Source organism: Sphaerodactylus townsendi, linkage group LG03 (assembly GCF_021028975.2).
Source record: "Sphaerodactylus townsendi isolate TG3544 linkage group LG03, MPM_Stown_v2.3, whole genome shotgun sequence".
Classification (NCBI taxonomy): domain Eukaryota; kingdom Metazoa; phylum Chordata; class Lepidosauria; order Squamata; family Sphaerodactylidae; genus Sphaerodactylus; species Sphaerodactylus townsendi.
In genome coordinates, this window is record NC_059427.1 from 173,358,658 (window position 1) to 173,380,749 (window position 22,092).

The 22,092-nt window shown below is 46.4% G+C and overlaps 1 pseudogene; it reads left to right on the top strand.

The window, feature by feature from the left end:
* The first annotated feature begins 649 nt into the window (after positions 1-649).
* LOC125429194 lies at positions 650-10,199 on the top strand (annotated as a pseudogene).
* The last annotated feature ends 11,893 nt before the right edge of the window (positions 10,200-22,092 follow it).

A 22,092-nucleotide genomic window follows, 5' to 3' on the forward strand; every position in this document is an offset into this window, starting at 1 on the left:
TTAACCAACAAAATTCTATAAGAATGCTTAGATATTTATATATCCAGATTAGCAAAACCTATGCCTGCACTCTTGTAACCAACGAAATTATGTAAGAATGCTTGGATTATTTATATATCCAGATCAGCAAAACGCCTTGGAAATAATGCTGAGACTTGGAACAACTTCTCCCCCACCCACCCGGAAAACGCCACAAACTGACATTTTGTTTCAGACCATCACAAATGTAAGATTACTTAGAAACCACAACTGTCAAGCTGAAGGAACAGTGTTTCATCTACCTAAGAGAGCACGTATCAGGAGCCTGAGTGGTTCTAACGACATAAATGCCACCCCAAGGGTCAGGAATGCGAACCCTCCAGATCAGCCTCCTCTGTGCCAGCCATTCAACCAAACGCTACGCAGCACCGTCCTCCTTTCCTAATTAAAACCGAAAGAGCTGAATCAGTTAACCCCCCCCCTTTCCTCCCTCCCTCCCACTCACTAAAAGAAAAAAAAACTCCTCTCGTCTCATTGCAAAAAAGAGGGTCATCGGCCCCCACCAATCCCCGATTGTGAGCTCACAGATGGACGCGCCGGCCTGCCCAATGGCAACGCGGCAACCCGGTTATTATCCTAAATACATGCAAGGCCAGCTGCTCCACCCAGCCCCGCGCGGGAGATGCGCTATAAAAGCAGCCGGTCGGCCCCTGTCTTTCCCATTCGGTTACTTACGTCGACTCTTAACTTGTCGGGAGAAGTAACACCCGGGGGTTCGTTTCTCCTCTCCAGGCTCTTCCCTGCGGATCTTCCTTAGCGGCATCATGGTAAATGTGGGGAGCGATTCCTTAAAAAGCTTCAAAGAGGGCGGGGAGGGGGGAGAGATGGGGCTGGAAGGTTGGGGGTGGCGGGATGGCCGGGGGGGACCTCTGCGTGTGTTGTGGGGTGGGGGCGCTGAATGGGGGCTCAGTGCAACGTCGGGAAGCGGCAAGGCACCGGATCAATGGCAGGGCGCGCGGGGCCTTGGCCATATCGGGAGGGCGGGAAGGGAGCTTTTGCAGTTCGGAATCCGTGGCTCCTTCTTGCGCGGATCCCTCCCGCGAGAGCCGCTGGATTCCCCTCCCCCAGGGTGCGATAGATGGGATGTTCCGTTCCCCCGGCGAGGGGCGCTTTCCCTTTCTCCCACGGCACACGTGTGCAGCTTGCGCGGTTCGGGAGCGAGAGGGGAGGGCGCGCGCGCGTGCTTTCGCAGCGGCTTGGAATGGGGCGAGGGGGCTGGAGGGGAGCATGAACGAGCGTGGGGGGGGGGCGTTTGCAGGAAGCAGGCTGCAGAGGGAAGGTTGGGGACGGTGGTCGATCTGGAGGAGGGCGAGGGAAGGAGCTATATCCCCTGCGAGGAAGGAAGGGGACGCTGCAATAATTGCAGGGCGGAGGAGGTCAGGCGGGAAAGGGGGGGGCTTGGAAGCGACGTCCTCGGGCCGGGCCCACTCCTTGCAAGTTCCTAGCACGGTCGCTCGGTGCCCCACTCCGCTGCTGCCCTCCCTCAGTTGCGTCGTTATCCAAAAGATGGGAGTTGGGACCTTGGGTGAAGGGCCACAATTTCAGGACCATGTTGTGTAGCTGCGCCCCTAGTGGGTTGGGAACGTAGCACGCCCTCCCCCCCAATGAGGCATGCTTTCAAAAAGGCGCCTCTCGCCCGCGGGCCGTTACGCTTTTCCCGCGCAGAGGCCGGGCTGGAGGGGCCGGTCTTTCTGCTGCGCGCGAGGGTGCTGAGCCCCAGCAAGGGCGGTGCGTCCTGCTTGCCCTGCCTTTCTGCAGGGGGGCGGAGGGGCTGCAGCCGCTGCCTGTTTGTCTCTCCAGTCTGGAAGGACGAGAGATACAAGGTTGAAATCTCTTTCCGGGGTTTTGTTCTTGTTGCTCTCTCCTCTTTTCCCCCTTTGGTCTCGAACCTGGTGCTCACGTGGCATGACTGGAACTGGGTGCGGTGCTGGCGCGTGTGATACTCCCCGCTTTCTTTATTTGTGTGGTATCTAAACTGAAAGCAGGGCTGGGGAAATGCGCATGCAAAGAACCAGAGAGGTAGCCTAGGTGGAGTTGATTATGTTTGTGTAATCCTCTTTTCATACAACGTGGTGGGTGGCCTAATACTTTGTCGGTCCTGGGGAACAAAAAATATCTGCCTTTGTTCAATTTATATGCTGCATTTCTGCTAAATGGGAACCCAAAGCAGCATATGTGATGATCTGCCTTTTGAATGTTCCCAACAGGCTGAGAGAAGAGTTTGGATTTATACCCTACTTTGCTCACCCATAAGGTCTTTCAAAGTTGCTTACAAACTCCTTCCAACTCCCTGCAATAGACACCTTGTGAGTTCATTGGGACAGAGTTCTGAGAGAACTGTGACTGGCCCAAGGTCACCCAGCAGGGCTCATGTGGAGGAGTGGGGAAACAAATCTAGTTCTCCAGCTCGAGTCTACTTTGCTTCCAAGGTCCAGCAAGCTAACATTGCAGAGTGGGCCTTGAAATCTGGGTCTCTAAGAAGCTGGTCTGACAAAACAATCACTACACAACTCAGCATGCCCCCATGTTGTCCTTTAAGAAAGAGGTGGCACAAAATAGAATAGAATAACTTTAATGTCATTGTGCACACACATTGTGCCTTGTGTCCACACAATGAAAATACAAAACTGTGAAAATACAAAACATCCCGGATGAACATCTCTGCAATCCGCACTAGGCATTGGGGGGGCTGCAATCCGCACACCCCCAACTTACAGCCATCCCTACACAACCATCTCTACGCAGCCACCACCACGTCAACACATCACCATGGAGTTAATCATAGCCACAGCTCTAGGATAAAAGCTGTCTCTGAGTCTAGTTGTCCTGGTCTTCATGATCCTGTATCTTCTGCCAGATGGTAATAATTCAAAATTTTACTAAACATAAAAATATTCCTGAAACATTTCTCCTGTGATAGCGTAAACGACACAGATACAAATATCTTAAAGATGATGATACAATTAGAACGTAAGAACATAGAGAGGCCTTCTTCCAATCTTTGTACCCTGATGAAAATTTGTTACATTCTGAATTCTTAGTCCATTCCCTGCACTACTTAATTTGCTTAGCGTAGATCAGTTAAAGTCCAGAAGGCTCAGTTGCCTGTGACATCTTGTGATATGTGCTTTGTGGGTTTTTTTGCGGAGGGTGGGCAGAGAAGAGGTATTTATCCAAGACCCTGGAATGTCTCGAAGCAGGTGGTCCTGGGTGGGGTCTGAGTGTAAGGAACGCCAGCAGATTGTGGGGGTGAGGAAACGAAGGAATGACTATATCTAGGCACGAGATAATCCTAGCAACAGGCTGTGAACAGATGTTCAGCACAGACTAAATCCGTGCTGGTAGGGAAACCATTTTCTTAGGCTGCCTTTTTTACCTGTCTTGCTTTGTGGGTGAAGGAAGCCGGCTGCCAGGTTGGCCTTCTGAGTCAGCTGACAGGTTGTAAGCAGTGTGACTTCTGGTAGGCCATTCAGAGCATATGCTTTGGAGAAGTGCAGTTGCTGCTACGTACTGAATGGCTTATTCATAACGTTTTTGTAGACCACAGAACTCTGCTCTGTGACTAAGGCTTCCGGTCATGTTGGAACTTCATTATGCTGGCAAATGGAAGTCAGTTATTTTTTTAAAAAAATATGTGTTCTCAGCCAGCTGGTGAGATGCTAACTGGCTCCAGGGTACAATATGTTACTTATCCCAAATTCTCCACTGCCTTTTGACCATTGCTTGAACATGAAGCTTACCAAAATAGTAGTTTAACTCTTGGTATGAAGTACAGAAACCATGAATGCAGCCTGTCAGGATCAAAAAGTGAAGAGAAATTAGTAATATCTGTGTAATGGCACCAGAGTATGTTCAAAGATTCTTTTTTCTTAGATGGAAATAACTTAGGGGAAAGGATCCAAGTCTCAATCATAAAAGGCCCATGATATAGCACTTTGCCAGTGACGTTGTGCCCACGGGGCGGGGGGGATGCGATACCGCGGCAGGGGCGTGGCGGGCACACACCCCAGGCTCACTTAGCCCTCGCTCCGCCTTTGCACTTTGCATTTGGGGAGGGGGAATGACTCAAGTGCCTATAATCTGGTTTTACCTTTATTGGAAGTCTTCAGGTTTGTATAATTTAGACCCAACCTGAAACTTGAACATCACTCTGTAAAATGAAACCTGTGCTTCATACTGAAAGCTTCATTTCATTCTGCAAAAGAAACCAGGAAAACAAATTAGGGCACAAGATAGCCCCACTGGACAAAACTGCTAATTTTTTTCTCTCTCTCTCTGCTGTAGCGTGAGTGTATCTCCATCCACGTGGGGCAGGCTGGTGTCCAGATTGGCAACGCCTGCTGGGAACTCTACTGTCTTGAACATGGCATCCAGCCTGACGGGCAGATGCCCAGCGACAAGACCATTGGGGGAGGGGACGACTCCTTCAACACATTCTTCAGTGAGACAGGGGCTGGCAAGCACGTCCCCAGGGCCGTCTTTGTGGACTTGGAGCCAACAGTGATTGGTGAGTTACTTCTCATAGCTTCCAAGGGTGTGTGTTATTGATGTAGAAGAGGCATGAACATCTTCCATTGCCATTATAAACAAATGTGGCGATAGTGGACATCCTTGCTACACCCCCCTTCTAATATTTACTATTTCTGTCCACCCATCATTTATTCTTATCTTTGCCTTTCCTCCATGATATAGCTCCCTTAAGGTATGAATAAATTGTTTTCCAAAACCAAAGTTTTCCAAAGTTTGAAATAAATTATTGTGACTTACTGTGTCAAACGCTTTATATACATCCAACTTTGTCATTGCATATTTTTTATTCTTTCCATTTAACACATTCCTTAATGGATAGCTAATATCTCTACCACTTACAAACCCCGTATTGATCTTGTCCTATTAACTTCGGGAGGATCTTTTTTAATCTATTTGCAAATACTTTAATCTATTTGCAAATACAAACGCACTTAGATTCAGCATTACTGCCTTTGAATAAATCTTAATTATCTCCTTTGTATTTGGAAGACAGCCCAGTCCTGTTTTGTGACCGGCTTGTTGTTCTGCGTCATGATCTTTCTTTCTGTTTATTTGGCTTTTTAATGAGTTAAAAATCACTCACCTGCTCTCTTCTGGCTTGGACAGATGCCCAGTGTCTTCTTTTAATGGGGTTGTAAAGATTTTTCTTTGATCCAACTATATTTTCATTCTTTGCTGGTATTTTCTGTTTCTTTTGCTGGGAGGATCTCAGCTTGTGACTTTACTCGGAGTCACGCATGCGCAAAAGCCAGGCATTAATATCTTAATGGTTGGATTCTCTTCTCTCTGCAGATGAAGTGCGCTCAGGAACATACCGCCAACTCTTCCACCCTGAACAGCTAATTACTGGCAAGGAGGATGCTGCTAACAACTATGCCCGGGGGCACTACACCATTGGCAAGGAGATCATTGACTTGGTTTTGGATAGGATCAGGAAGCTGGTAAGCAACTTGTTGGTTATTTCAAATGACATGTAGAAAGATTTTTCTAGTTTGAAGTAAAACGGGGGGAGGGGGGAAGGAAGTTCGTAATTTACAGCATTGGTGGAAAGATTTCAATACATGGAAAGTGAAAGACCAGTGAATTGAAAGTTCACTATTAGAGGGATAGCCTTCTCCCACATGACCTGCTTAAATCAAAACGAGGCCTTGTCTAAACATTGCCATAGAACAAGATATAACAGGTTGCATTTGGCTTATCCTTGCTTTGTAGTTACATGTATCGTCTTTGCTTCCCGTATAATAACATGGTTGACATCAGTTGTCAGGATGACATCAGTTGTCAGGATGATAGCTCACCACATCAGTTGGTGTGTGTTCTGTCCTTGGATTTCTTCCCGCCTGTCGGTCCTGGCTCTCTGCCTGGTCTGCTTTTATGTTATGTTTCATTGTGTGAAACAATGCATTGTTGATTATTCTGTGGCGGGAAAGGGGTTTGCTACTTTATTAAAGCTACTATCAGAGCCCTTCGGGGATGGGGCGGTATAAAAATCCAAAAAATAAATAAAATAAATAAAGTTCTGAGTCTTTTAGAACTCGCATCGCCTGTATTCTACTATGACTGCCAGTACAATAAAGAACTGAAAATGGTTACTTTTGCCTGGACTTTACTAGTTCATTACATCAGTCCTCAGAAATGAAGGCTGGCGTAGAGCATTTCTGTAAGATGCAAACAGGAATGTGTCTTTTGGCCTAATATTAGGCTGCACCACAAGCAAGGTTAAACAACTGCAGAGCCCATGTGATATGTATCTTGGGCCTTCCCCAGATAGGCAGGAGTGAAAGCTAGTTCTGCAGTGGCTGTAGGGAAGGATAAAACTGTGAGAGACATAAAAGAGTTGAGAGCAAAAAGAAAAGTGCTGATAAAAGTAAATGTTTTGCTCATGTGAGTGGTAGGGTATCATTCAGCTACTGTCTTCTTGTCTGTGATAGCTCACCAAGCCTCTGGCCCTAAGAGAACTGGATTGACAATGAAATGGAAGACTGTGCTTAGGACTCTCCCAACAAACCTGCTCTGATAACCTCTCTTCTTTTTCATAGCCCTTTTCAGGAAAGGGAACCTTTCTGTGAAGGATGCCAAGCCCTTCATTCAGGGAAAACTTGCCTGCCTAAGATTAGGATGTGATAAAAGAGATGTGAAGAAAAGCCAAAAAGATAAAAGGAAAAAGTGTTCTTGAATCTACTTACAGTGCCCAGTTCTATGCACTTCCTTCCACTTTCCCTCCCCTTTTGGTCTAGCTCAGGGGTTTCCAATCTATGGCTCTCCAGATGTTCATGAACTATGATTCCATCAGTCCCTGCCAGCATGGCCAATTTCGCAGAGCTCATGGAAAACATGGTCCATGAATGTCTGGAGGGCCATATGTTGGAGATTATTGAGACTGTATGTCCACAAGTATTCTGTCCAGTAAAGGGCATCCTATCATCTATCTAGCTCAGGGGTCTGCAACCCATGGAGCCACATGTGGCTCTTTCAGCCTTATACTGCGGCTCCGTGTGGCCTGGAGGTTGGAGGGTAGCGTGAGCATGTCCCTCCAGAGCAGCGCTGGAAGGAAATGTGAGTTGAAGGGCCTAACCGGAGGTGGCTCCGTGTGGAGCCGCCTCTCCGGCTCAGTAGATCTTCGGGGCTGTGGAAAACGGGTCCAAATGGCTCTTTGGGTGGTAAAGGTTGCCGACCCCTGATCTAGCTGAACTCAGTAGGGTGATGTTACTATTCCTGCTTGGAGAACTGGGGTTCTTCTGGTATTCTGGTACTCAGAATCTTTTTCCCAACCTGCTGCTCAGCTTGCAAAGCAAACTTCATAGATGGCTTCAGACCTCCTTTAAACTTGTGAATTTATCTTCAGTACTGAATATTGCTTATATCATTATGTCAGTGTGTGGTTTCATCACTTATTTTTTAGAGGGCATAGAAGTCTACTCCCCTGTCCTTCATACAAGGTAGAGAGTCATACCCCAGATCAGGGGTAGGGAACCTGCGGCTCTCCAGATGTTCAGGAACTACAATTCCCATCAGCCTCTGTCAGCATGGCCAATTGGCCATGCTGGTAGGGGCTGATGGGAATTGTAGTTCCTGAACATCTGGAGAGCCGCAGGTTCCCTACCCCTGCCCCAGATCAAAAGGAAGCTTACCCGGTATAGCAGTTCTGTTGCTGCCCACTGGATTACCCCCCACTAATTTTAGCTGCTGAACAATTCAAGCTCGGTAGCATCTTGAATACCAACCACATTTCCCTGGTGTAAGATTCCAGGGTTATAATCAGCAGTTCCTCTAAGTGTGGGCCTTTCCCCACTTACCTTAAGCCCCGCGCTACTCTCCTCAAGTAGCGCGGGGTCCTGGGGCACTCCCCCGACAGGGGCGGCGACTGTGCAGCCGCCTCGACGCTGCCCCTCTCGCGCCCCCTCAGTGCGCGGCATCCCTGGCGCTCTTGTAAATGGCGCCTTTTGATGACCTGGCACTCTTATAAATGGCGCCTTTTGTTGTACCGAGGTGACATCGTGGGGACGCCCAGGCATGCAGCATGGGGGGATCCTCAAGAGTGGGGAAACGCCCTGTGTTAAGGGAACTGTATAGAAGTTTCCTACCCTGCACAGGAAGTGAGTCACCTGCAGGAGCTCCCCCTGCTGGTGGCCACCTGAGCTGCACAGCACCAATACAGGCTCTGCGCAGCTTACAGGAAACGTTGTTTATAATGCAGAGTCTGGTAATGACAAATTCTGACTCTTCAACACCAGGCTTTAATAATTTCCTCATATACAAGAATAAAAGATCCTTCAGTCCTTATACCCAGGTCAGAGGGTACAATGGATGTTACAAAGAATTAGATAAATAAAGTCCATTATGGAAGATAAAATACACTTTTTAGTAAGTAGTGTATTTCATGAACAAGAGCCTTCCTTCAGATACAACCTTTACCAAAGTTTCCCATTTGTGGATGAAAGTTGTCATCTTAGATCAGAAAAGGCATGCATAAAGTTGGTTACCATGAGGCTGGAGAGAGGGAGCCAAGAACGCAAGATGATTAGACAGCATGAGGGAGTACAGGAAGTCTTTTCAAAATTAATTCATGACAGCAAGAAAGGAGAGTAGATGAAGGCAGTAAAATGTGTCCGTTTTAAAAACGTTTAATGTAACTCCCCTTGGTTGCGAGTAATGTATTAGCAGTGCCCTACTAAAGCTAGACTTACTTCTTATTAGTATAATGCACAATTGGAGTCTGACAACTGTTGGTTTTTAGCACTGATATCTAGAAAAGAAACTGGTATCCCAGCTCATCAATCCTGTCTCACTTGAGCAAGCAGTTCTTTATGAGTTTAATGCTTAAGTTGTTAACCAAGAACAAGTCTTTTCAGCAGTTATAGAACAGCTACACGATATGACTGCTACTGAAGTGTATATTAACCTTGAGTATCTGTCATTTCAACAGGCTGACCAGTGCACAGGTCTCCAGGGCTTCCTGGTCTTCCACAGCTTTGGGGGTGGCACCGGCTCTGGTTTCACTTCCCTGCTGATGGAGCGCCTGTCCGTTGACTATGGCAAGAAGTCCAAGCTGGAGTTCTCCATCTACCCGGCTCCCCAAGTCTCCACAGCGGTCGTCGAGCCCTACAACTCCATCCTGACCACCCACACAACCTTGGAGCATTCTGACTGTGCCTTCATGGTAGACAATGAGGCCATCTATGACATCTGCCGCAGGAACCTTGACATCGAACGCCCCACCTACACCAACCTCAACCGCCTCATTAGCCAAATCGTGTCCTCCATCACAGCCTCCCTGCGATTTGATGGTGCCCTGAACGTGTTCGGACACCCGGGACAATTTGGTGCCCTATTATCCTGCATTATCCATTTCCCCCTGGCCACCTATGCCCCGGTCATCTCTGCTGAGAAAGCTTACCATGAGCAGCTCTCTGTAGCAGAGATCACCAACGCTTGCTTTGAGCCAGCCAACCAGATGGTGAAATGCGACCCTCGCCACGGTAAATACATGGCCTGCTGCCTGTTGTACCGAGGTGATGTCGATGCTGAAAGATGTCAATGTCTGCTATTGCCACCACATCAAGACCAAAGCGTATTAGCATGTAGTTTATGGACTGGTGCCCCACTGGTTTCAAGGTTGGTATCAACTACCAGCCCCGCACGGTGGTCCCTGGAAGTGACCTGGCCAAAGTCTGGCGATGCCGTTTGCATGCTGAGCAACACCACGGCCATTGCGGAGGCCTGGGCTCGCCTGGACCACAAGTTTGACCTGATGTATGCCAAGCGTGCCTTTGTCCACTGGTACGTCGGGGAGGGGATGGAGGAAGGCGAGTTCTCCGAAGCTCGTGAAGACATGGCTGCCCTAGAGAAGGATTATGAAGAGGTTGGAGTGGATTCTATTGAAGGAGAAGGGGAGGAGGAAGGAGAGGAATATTAAGCCTGCTGTCCTGTGTCTTTCTGCTGCGTGGCTCATCTCCATGGCTTTTCCAACTTGACACACTTAGCTAATTTGTTAACTGGGGCAGTGTTACTATGAAAGAGTGCAGCGGTCTTCACTAGGATGTCTTGCCATTCCACTATGTGATCATGTTGAGTTTCCACGTCTTTGTAAACTTATCATCATGTCTGTGAAATAAAAGGCTTTAAAAACATTTGTGTGTTTCACTGTAATACACTCAGACTCACTAATCCAGTAGAGTAGTCTTGAGTCAAAGGCCCTGGGGAAATTTCAGTTCTCTAATAGTATGGACAGTGATCTCTGTTGTCATCAGGTCCTTTTGGTAAAGCAACATCTCACTTAGGAATGCTATGTTCGGTGTTGAAATGTTTTCTGCGCTGATAATAGAAACGGCTTGCTATTGTGCTTTCAAAAATGCCACATGTAGAGGAAGACCTGACTGATCCTTCTTATATGTGGGTCTGGATTTTGAGTCAACACATAACTCAGAGGTAAGAGTCCTATTAAAATATTTTTTAAAGTTTATTAAATCCTGTTTCCATTCAATGAGGCAGGATATGCTGGTATGTAAGTAGTCACATAAGAACCAGCAACTTTAAAATAAGTAATAATAAAAAGGACACATCATTGTTCAATATATCCAGAATAAGGCAAGCGTAATAAATTCCTCTGCTATATTTTAATGAGCCATCAGAACATAGCTTCTAGTATCTGCAACCCCAGGTGGAGAAAGGAAAGAATTCTTCTAATGCTAAACTGAAAATTTTTTTGTACTTATCAGATGTGAGGCTTAACATTCTTCACTTAACGCCACACAGAGGGGCAGTGACATTCAGCCAATTGCTGATCAACACTAGGGTGGGCCAGCTGGAGAAAGACTAGAGACAATTAAATTTTTAAAAGCATAGTACGAAACTTACAGTGGAGGTCATGCTAATACAGCTACAATCAAGCAAATGCAAGTTCTTTCTCCACTCGTGTCCGCTTCTGTTGACCTCCCTGCAATACCTAAATTGCTGGGTGCAGAGATTGGTTTATTGAACAGGATCCTAGAATATAGCCCCTAGCAATTCTTCGATGGACCTAACTTTCAGTATAGCATTTTGATATCCCTTCTGTCTAGCCCCTTCCCTAGGGACCCCAGCAGGTTGGAGTAACTAGCAGTGTTTCCAAGCAAAGTGCGTCTTCAAGGCCACATCAGTGATAAGGCAAGTGTGGACAAGACATTTTGTGCCAACAAGCCAGGGGTTCTGCACACCACCTTCCCACAGTATGCAAGAGCCTGGGAGAACTGATGCCTACTGATTTCCACAGGATATTGACAACTGGTAACATCAAACAATACTCTGGTGTCTTGCACAGAGTACCTACCCTGCCTTTCAGCCTGTATTTCACAAGTGTTGTCAGGTGGATTAGCATTTATCCCTAGAGGAGTGCATCTTGTGTACACCCTGCAAGGCCCCATTCTAATTTGATTGCCCAAGCCACATTTGATCTTGGTGCTTTGAACAGGTGGTGTGCCTTGAAGCTGCTTGGTTCTAGATTATCTCTTGAAAACAGTGACAGCTCAGTTACAGCTAGGAGTTGCAATTTGGTTCACATGACTAAAGTGCAATCAGTCTTGTGGGGCAGTCTGCATTTGAGAATATGGGACTTCTTCAGTCATCAAAACAGCGTGAATATGGTCCCTTCAAAAAGCAGCAGGAGGCAGATTTCAAGGGCGTGACCTGAAAGTCAAGATGGGCAACGTTCTCTCCAGTGGAAGCAATCCTGGTTTCTACTGGCTCCCAGAGATTTTTCACTAGGTTCCTTAAAGCATTGCTATTTTGAGGGTTATCTGTGTCTTGCAATTGGTTTTCCACTGCTTTGCTAACAACTTTCTCCAACCTAGTTTGGTGACATTTTTGGGAACAATATGGAAAAGTAGTGTTTTTGCACAGCTTATCCTCACTGGTCCTGTTTTCCTTATCCATTTTATCAATCTCATTTCCTCTCTATGTAACAGGGTGTTTCGTTTAGTGATAATTCATGAATCATTTTAGCACAGTAATGCAACATTTGATGTTAACAATGTACAAGTTGATAACTTGCCTCATAATTAAAGGGCTAGATTTGGGGGGGGGGGGGCAGGGGAAGGCTTCTAAAGGGAAAGGTGCAAGCTATAACTATGAACCAGTATATCGGGAGCAGCAGTGGCGTAGTGGTTAAGAGCAGGTGTACTCTAATCTGTAGGGACAGGGTTTGATTCCCCACTCTGCTGCTTGAGCCAGCTGGGTGACCTTGGGCTAGTCACAGTTCTTCTGTGCTCTCTCAGCCCCACCTACCTCACAGGGTGTTTGTTGTGAGGGGGGAAGGGAAAGGAATTTGTTAGCCCTTTTGAGTCTCCGTGCAGGAGAGAAAGCGGGGGGGAATATAAACCCAACTCTTCTTCTTGTCAGAGATTGCTGTTACAATGCTGTCTAGCAATTCCTGATTTTTTTTAAGCCCTTAGTATGGGGAGGAAGCTAGGGTGGTTAAAAGTGGTGAACTCTGACCAGGAGAACCCGGTTTGATTCACCATTCTTCCACATGAAGTATGCTGCATGACTTTGGGCCAGACACAGTTCTTTCGGAACTCTCTCAGCCCACATGGAGGTAGGCAATGGCAAACCACTCCTGAATTGCTGTAAGTCAGCTGTGACTTGACGACACTTTCCACCACCCCATGAGGAGAACAGAGGCCTGAGGCAGGCAAAGTGGAAAACCTGGCAAGACGCTATTACCACTTGGCAGAAAGAACAATCTGTATTACACCCGGGGCACAACAACCATAAGCAAAGCTTTTGTGCAGCTGCCCAAGAATCTTACATCAGCTGTTTAAGAGTCCCTACTGAACTTCTTCAGTAGGGTGAGGTAATTTCTCAGGAAGGGAGTTGCCAAAAGCAAAGTGTTCTTTCTTGCCTTTTTGGTTAGCAGAAGAATTTGGATGACAGCTGTCAATTTGTAAAGCTGGCAATGGAGGGTTCTTCGACAGTAGGCCTTCGGTTATTCAGGTGGTTAGGTCATGTCCCCAGTGGTTCAGGCAGGGCTATGCAAATTTCTGCACTTCTCCAGTTCAACAGCCCTGCTTGTTCAGACAGGAGCTTTGTTCCTAGCTTTGGGCTTTTTGAGGCCTAGTTGTGTGCTGAAGAGCATTGAGAAAATACAAAGCACCGAGAAAAGCTTCATCCTCTTCACTCAAGGAAACTGACAGCCAGGACCCCTCCATATGCTCTTTTCCGGTCAGAGCACTTCCAGAAGTTGCAAAGGCAGTAGCTGGATGGAGATTTCCCTTGCCGCTAAGAGCTCTGACAGGAGGATGAACAGCCTCCTAAACCAGTGGTTCTCAACCTTCCTAATGCCGTGACCTTTTAAGACAGTTCCTCATGTTGTGGTGATCCTGAACCATAAAATATGTGTACCATGGGAACTTAATCTGGATGCTGATGGTCTTAGGTGACCCCTGTGAAAGGGTCTTTTGACCCCCAAAGGGGTCGTGACCCACAGATTGAGAATCACTGTCCTAAACCTTTCACCATCTGTCCCTGCCCTGATATATTTAAGGAGGTTCTCAAATCAGAATGGGCTACACCAGCGGCGCGCTCCTCTCCAGGTGGTATAGCCAAAAAGGCATTATACCAGTGGTGGCTGATACCTCCCATGATGCTGTGCAGTTTAGCACCAGGCCTCAAGTGCTGACAAGTCATTTGAGCCTTTCCACTGAGCTTATTCATCAGGGTACAAGGATAGCTTTCTTGGGGGGAAGACATACTCTCCTGCAGACAAGCAAGGCATGATCCTGTCCAAGGTACAGTCAAGGGATTTAGAGGACCTCATGACCCTTTCAACACTCTGGGTCTTCTAGTATCATTGCTGGAGAGGGTACTGTGGGCACGAGTCCATATGCGTCCTCTACATTGAACTTCGCTACCTTATCAAAAGGACATTGCTCGAAAGCGTCACTGGCAGATACACTCATCTGCTTCCCTGGAGAAGTTGCTGGAGTGGTGAACACTGAAACAAAGGGAAATCTTTTCTACCGGAGACAGTGATTCGTTTAGCCTTGAATGCCTTCATGCCGTTAGTACTGGGGTCCCATGACAACACAACTGCTAAGACTCATGGGAATTGCCAAGGAAAGTTAGGCTGCAGCATCACCAAGCCTGCCTCATCATGAGGTGGGTAGAGGACAATATGGCCTTCACTTGCTGGAGCTGCTGCTGTCTACTACCACCATTCGTTGTAATATTTTTTACTCATTGAATATTGGTGATACTGACTCGTTCAATTTATTGGAACGCAATATGAATGTTACAGGTTTCTTCTTCTTCTTCTTCTTCTTCTTCTTCTTCTTCTTCTTCTTCTTCTTCTTCTTCTTCTTCTTATTATTATTATTATTATTATTATTATTATTATTATTATTATTATTATTATTGTTGTTGTTGTTGTTGTTGTTGTTGTTTGTTTGTTTGTTTGTTTGTTTGTTTGTTTGTTTATTAATTAACCGCCCTCCCCCGGAGGGCTCAGATTTATAAATACATTCTTTATAAATTATTTATAAATACATACTTTATAAATACAGGTTTATAAAAGTACATTCTTGCCTTATGTACACTGTATGTGACATCTTATACAATGCTTTTGAGAATTTGTTACTAAGTACAGTCCCATTACGCTTCTTAGGTTGCCTGAGCGCCTTCATTATATGTTTTGTTATTACCTTTATATCCAGTTGAATATTACTTATAATATAATCACAATATATCTTTATGAATAATCTTTATGAATGGTGTATGAATTATCTATTGACTTTATACTCAAACTAATTGCATATACCAATTAGTTCATTGCCTGGTGTCACTATATATACAGTCCATGTTTCTTAGGCTTGGCTGGCCTCAGATTTTTTAGTATTGGTTTGACTGTATATATTTGCTGATCTGTTTAATACAGCTTACAGGCGGGCCACATAAAGAATATAGTCAATGTGTAAGCTGACTACCTGAGCAGATTGGTTATAGACCAATAACTGAAGCCCTACTGTGGGAGAGTGTTACCTTGGACTTACCTGTGAAAGTGTTATGGCTCAGCCTGGTCTGGTTGGGGACCCCTGGGAGAAAGACTCAGATGGAGAGGAGGGGACAGTTTTGGCTCCAGATTCCCAGGCGCTGCCTGTAAACACAGAGCCTGACCAATCAGTAGTTCTTACAGGGCCAGTTCCAGAGGCTCAGGCAGAGCTTTCAGGCCAGGATCCACAGCCAAGCTCTGAGATTCCCCAGCCAGGGTCTAGCTCTGAGACTCTTCAACCTCTTGATATTAAACCAGAGGGGAACCTGCCAGCTCCATCACCCCCCTCCCCCGGTCTCCAGAGCCCCAGGAGCAACGCAGGAGGAAACTGCGTGCTAGTTTGCTGCAAAGGAGTTGCAGCAGCAGGTTTGCAGCTATGGGGTAAGCTGAATTGGATGCAAAGTCTGCAGGAGCTAGACTCGGCACACACAAAGAGGTTACTGCACTAGTGAATGGGAGGCTAGCTATAAAAGAGAGGTTGCAGCTGAGCTAGCTTGTGGGAGCAATGTTGTGGGTGAGTTTGCAGGTCACTCTTTCTAGCCTTGTCTTGGTTCCTGGCTCTGTGTACACATTAAACGACTGAACCCACTAAGAACTATCCATGGTTCCTGAGGGCCTGTCTACAACAGAAGGTGTTGTTTTGACAGTAGGGTGAAGTTATCCAGAACGCACCTGTTGTTAACAATCATTATTCTCTTGACAAGGGGTCAGCTGGGTCTTGCTATACTGGGGAAGTAGGGCCAGAGGTGGGATCCAGCAGGTTCTCACCAGTTCCCAAGAGTGGGTTACTAATTATTTGCTTGTGCCGAGAGGGGGTTTCTAATTGGGTCTGCTTTTCCGTTAGAAATTCCATTAGGTCCAAAAATCATAAAGTCCTGTTGTTTCCTATGTGGCTGGCTAGCGAAGGTAGAAAACGGGATAATTCTCCCTGTTGGGCTGTTTTAAAAACATGTTTTAGAAATATGGTAAAGTTCCTTGTTTAAGGAAAGTATCCTTCTTTTGATTTCTAGAAACAAAATTAAGTATTTGAAAGTATTAAGTATTTGACAGGCAGTCAATTAGAGGAGAAGTAGTTGTTTCTGTTGGCAGTAGACGATAGGACTTGTTATAATGAGTTTAAATTATGGACAGAAAGATACCAGCTGGAAATTAGGAACTTTTTTTTTTACAGAAACAGATAATTTTTTACAGTAACAGAGGAATTCCCGGCCACGCCCCCATCGTGCCCCACCCAGCCCCATTGGCGCTACGCCATTGTTTGAATCCCACCACCATGGGAACCTGTTACTAAAATTTTTGGATCCCACCACTGAGTAGGGCCCTTTGCATAACCCTGCCTGAACTATTGGGGGCGTGACCTATCCAGCGTGACCTATCCATTTTTAAAAGTATTTTAAAACCAAGCAGAAAGTTAACATTAAATGAAATGCCTCAGGGTTCCATCCTATGTTTGATTTACATGAAAAAGTACACCTAGGGCAGTGATGGCGAACCTTTTTGAGACCGAATGCCCAAATTGCAACTTAAACCCCACTTATTTATCGCAGAGTGCCAACCCAGCAATTTAACTTGAATGCTGAGGTTTTAGTTTAGAAAAAAACGGTTGGCTCCCTCTTCCTCCACCCCACCTGCTCGAGCAGAAGCCAGCCTGCTCTAGCCTCCAGCAAGTCCTGCGCGCACCGCTCTGTGCCTCTCTAGCATCTCTGCCTCCTCTGCACCACCCCCACCCTCAGGCAGCAGCCACCTGGAGCGCAGGTACCAGGCCCGCCAGCCGAGTCTTCCCTGCTCACTGTAGTGCATGCCCGTCATGCTCAGTGGCCCAGGCCAGCTTAGATGTGTGTGTGTGTGTGTGTGGGGGGGAGTGATTTTCCGCCCCCCACATGACAAACTCTGTGTGCATGTGCCCACAGAGAGGGCTCCGAGTGCCACCTCTGGCAGCCGTGCCATAGGTTCGCCATCACTGACCTAGGGAATTATTCAGCATTTTGAGGAGCGTTCTTCTATAATTAAGAACATAAGAAAGAGCCTGCTGGAACAGACCAGAGTCCATCTAGTCCAGCACTCTGCTACTCGCAGTAGCCCACCAAATGCCTTTGGGAGCTCACATGTAGGATGTGAAAGCAATGGCCTTCTGCTGCTGCTTGTGCTGCTGCTGCTGCTCCCGAGCACCTGGTCTGCTAAGGCATTTGCAATCTCAGATCAAGGAGGATCAAGATTGGTAACCATAGATCGACTTCTCCTCCATCAATCTGTCCAACCCCCTTTGAAAGCTATCCAGGTTAGTGGCCATCACCACCTCCTGTGGCATCAGATTCCAAACACCAATCATGCGCTGCGTGAAGAAGGCAAGGCAAGATATGCTCAGTGGTGGTCTGCCATTGCCTGGCTCCATTTGATGTCCCTGGTATTCCTTGGAGGTCTCCCATCCAAATACTGACCGGAGTCGGGGCTGAGCATATGGCCGAAGGGTTCCCAGCAAACTTCCACGGCATGAGTAAGGGATTCAGACTTGGTTTAATTTATTTATTTCAGTGCTATCCTAAGCAGAGTTAAAGCCTTCTAAGTCAACTGAAGACAAAGGGGTTTGTAGGACATGGCTTTGCTTAGGGTAGCAGTGTTGATGACTGACAGAGACACGTCATTGTGTAAAGTGGCATAGTGCAGCAGTGGTGTAGTGGTTAAGAGCAGGTGCATTCTAATCTGGAGGAACCGGGTTTGATTCCCCGCTCTGCCGCTTGAGCTGTGGAGGCTTATCTGCAGAATTCAGATTAGCCTGTGCACTCCCACACACGCCAGCTGGGTGACCTTGGGCTAGTCACAGCTTCTCGGAGCTCTCTCAGCTCCACCCACCCACCCACCCACCCTCCTCTTCCTCCTCCTCCTTCCTCCTCCTCCTCCTCCTCCAGCAGGTGGCAAGTGTGCCGGCATGACCCAGTGCCAGCTCCGATTCACCTCCCACCTCTGGACTGAGATGCCCATCTATTGATTGCCGCTGGACTGCTTTTATTTTTACTCCAATAAATTAAAACAACCAACCCTCTGAACTGTCCTGCTCTTTGCTAACTTGTGCAGATCCTCTAGATGGCGCTGCATACACATGGTTCATAGGGGTGGCCTGAAACTCTGTTTCATGGAAATGGACAAGAAAATGTGTCACCTTGAACAGTAGAGACATCAGATTATGGGAATATTAGGTTAGCCTAGCCCTCAAGGCACGTAATGCAGCAGAGTCTATCTGGTTTGTGGGTGCTGCTTAGAACCAAAGTTGCACACCTCTTTATCTCTGTACAACTAAAACGAGACCTCCGCTGTAAGGAACTTCACTCAAGACAGGACAGAGATAAGAGTCGATTTGATTTGAATCCATAGCCTTTATTGGCATACAAAACAGACTAATTTAAAATACAGTTAAAATGGTAAAGATAACTTCACATTGGTCAAGACTTCAGTTTACAGACCTCGGCCAGAAACTTTGCCACTGCAAGACAACCATTACAATCATTACAGTTTAAAAGAATAATTACTTTGTCTGACTCTGGGTGGGCCTCGATAGGATCAATTACCTGAGTTAACAATCTGGATCTTGGTTCCTGGTATAATGGGCAGTGGAGAAGGATATGCAGAATAGAATCCAGCTGCCCCGGGTTGCAGGAACATAACCTCTTATTGCTTGGTAAGTCCTTGAGTCTTCCTCTACGGAGCGCGGATAATGTTGAATCTAGCCAGCATGTAGGCTCGCCTATGAATGGGATTGATAAGCGCTGCCAAGTAATAGGCTGGTTTTTTCTAAACTAAGACCGCATTACCCCATATGTCCCTACTCAGCCTCTGCGCTTGCCAGAGGCCAATTTGCCGGTGGTTCCTGGCCCCTCCATGATCGCGAGGCTGTGCCTCCACCTGCGCGGGCCAGGACTTGCTTCACGGCTCCTGGCCCCGCTTGAGTGGAAGCCCATCTCTTCCTCCAGCTGTATCCAGGGCCCTCGCTTGGGACCTGTGGTGAGTTCATAGGGAGGCCTGTAAAGACTGAGATTGTTCGCTGGGGCCTTTGGAGTGTCCAGTCGCTGAATGGCGCCCCCCCCTTATGCTTTATGCATTTATTTACCATCTTAATTCTGGTTCCATCTATGTTACCCTCCTAGAGAGGAGTCTGGCCTCTCCTTCTTTTTGGGGGAGATTTTAACGGATTGGGTTATAGGACGCCTCATTGTTATGTTAACCGCTGTTTTAATAGATTTTAATGGATTTTAGCTATTGTATTGGTTGTTGTGTGGTCACTATTGTAGACCCTTATTTATCTGTATATATATATTGATGTTGTGCACCACCCAGAGCCCCTTGGGGATGGGGCAGTCTATGAATGAATGAATGAATAAATGAATGAATAGATAGATAGATAGATAGATAGATAGATAGATAGATAGATAGATAGATAGATAGATAGATAGATAGATAGATAGATAGATAGATAGATAGATAGATAGATAGATAGATAGATAGATAGATAGATAGATAGATAGATAGATAGATAGATAGATAGATAGATAAAAATGCTACTTTCAACATAGATGCCCAGGAAATAAGATGCAGTTGTAGGAGATTCTGAGCCGCTCCCCCCCCCCCCCCCCAGTATGTAATAAAAACACACTATGACATCTGTGGGTATATCATACCCAGATTAACATAATCCGGTAGACCCGGGTTAACATATGAAGCAGTGGTTGTTTCAGCCACTTGTGACATGTAGTGGAATCTTGTAAATTCACACTAAAGTGGCTTGAATGATGTGTACAGTGGAACCTCGGTTTTCATCGGTTTCGGTTTTCATCGATTTTTTCAGTGAAAAATTTGTCTCGGTTTTCATCGATCTGCCTCGGTTTTCATCGATTTGCAGTAAGGTGTAGGGGTTTGTGGAGAAAAATCACCCGGACAAAGCTGTTGCAGGCCATGTCTGCAACTTGTTTAATGACAGTGTCTTACGCCATTTCAGACAAATCTGAAAGAGGCGACAGAAACAGACCTCTTTGGACAGCTTTCTGGTGCGACATTGGTCCACTGGCTCTGAAGCTGGTCCTAGTGTTATTGTTTGTTACTGTTTTCAGCATTAAACACTATGTTTATTCACCAAAAAATGTATTTTGGATATGTTTTTTGGAGTGCCTACCCTGTTTCCCCGAAAATAAGACAATGTCTTATATTAATTTTTGCTCCCAAAGATGCACTATGTCTTATTTTCAGGGGATCTTATTTTTCCGCTCCACAGCCACATGCTCTGGTGGACAGGCATGCTTCCAAACAAAAATTTTGCTACGTCTTACTTTCGGGGGATGCTTTATATTTAGCACTTCAGCAAAACCTCTACTATGTCTTATTTTCAGGGGATGTCTTATTTTCGGGGAAACAGGGTAGAATGGATTAATTGGATTTACATTGATTCCTATGGAAAAGTTTGCCTTGGTTTTTATTGGTTTCGGTTTTCATCGATTCTTTTTGGACGGATTACCAATGAAAACCGAGGTTCCACTGTACTTGTTTATGTCGTCTATGTATCTGGCAGTAGGACAGGATCCCCTGCTATCCCATCATGTTCCTATGGGTCGCTGGGACTTGTGTGAACCTACTCCTTCACTGAGACCATCTTCTGAAGTCCTTCTATGGATTGTCCTGCTTTAATGGACTACATGGGTGGCAGCCAGGGAATAGTACAGCTTTGGTGCCTTGTGAGGCCCCTCCCAATTCCCCACCCTCACGACTAGAGGAAGATGGAAGAGCGTTTTGAACAAATCTGAGGAAAGCCGAGGATGATGACGGGTGTTCAAAATTCTGTAATTCACAGCTCCTCCTCTAAAGGACGCAAAATGTTGTTATTGAATACAGTTGTGATTGAAAAAATGCATAAATAAAATGCATACACCTATGACCAGTGGCGTAGCAGCCTGAGGCAGGGTGGGGGCAGACGACCCAAGTGGACACCCCCCACACTCCTCCTCCTTCCCCCCCTCGCCCCACCCTGGCAGAGGCCACTGCCAGGTGCCCCCGCCCAGCCCCGCCCGGCTCCCCCACTGGCTAAGATAAGTGGGAGGCTGGGGGGGAGCCCGGGGTGGGAGCACGAGAGAGTGTGATGGGGAAGCAACCCACGTGGGGGTGTGGTGCGGAAAACTCAGAGTCTGCCTCAGGCTCCATTTTCCCTAGCTATGCCCCTGCTTATGACAGAGTCAAAATATTATATACCTTGGCCCTAAGCTTCAGCCTTCCGAGCCTATATTTAAATCGGGCTCTGACTGCGGTGGAAAAGGAGAGGAAGAGAAGCTACTCACCTACAAGAGGGAATCACTGAATAAGTGGAAATGTTAGGTGAGATCAGAGCCCAAATGGACATTTTGGGTGCGATCAAAGTCCAAACAAAGGCTATGTTCTCCCGAGCGCTTTCTATTTTCTTATTTTTTAAGTTCTGCTCTTTCTTATTTTTGTGTTGTCATTGTTATGTTAACGGCATGACGCTTGCTTTGGACTGATGGCAAGTAGTCTCGGATCTTCTTGGTAAGAAAGTGGCAGAAAAAGTATGTGAACAGTGTAATCCTAAGAACACTTTCCTGGGAGTAAGCCCTATTGAATAGCTCGTGAGTTGGATTCTGAGCAGGCATACATAGGATTGCTCTGTTACTATACAAACCCCCTTGCTTCACCACCTGGTCAGGCACCAGAGATGAACAGTTCTCCGCACAGTTCATCTCACCACATGGTGGCTCTAAGTACCCACGTTGCAAATGGTTGCTGGAACCGGTCATGTTCTTGGGTTGCATTACAAGCTGTCCTTTCACAGTGGCACACAGCAATGCTCACTCATATTTCTAGGGTGGGTAAAACAAGAAGCTGTTTACTTCCAAGACGGTCTCTTTTTTCTGCATCATCAAATATCCCTCATCCAACCAGAAGTTCCATTCTCCAAAGGTTCTTCAGAAGAATATGAGAGTTGGTGGAATATTTAGGGCAACTAGAAATTG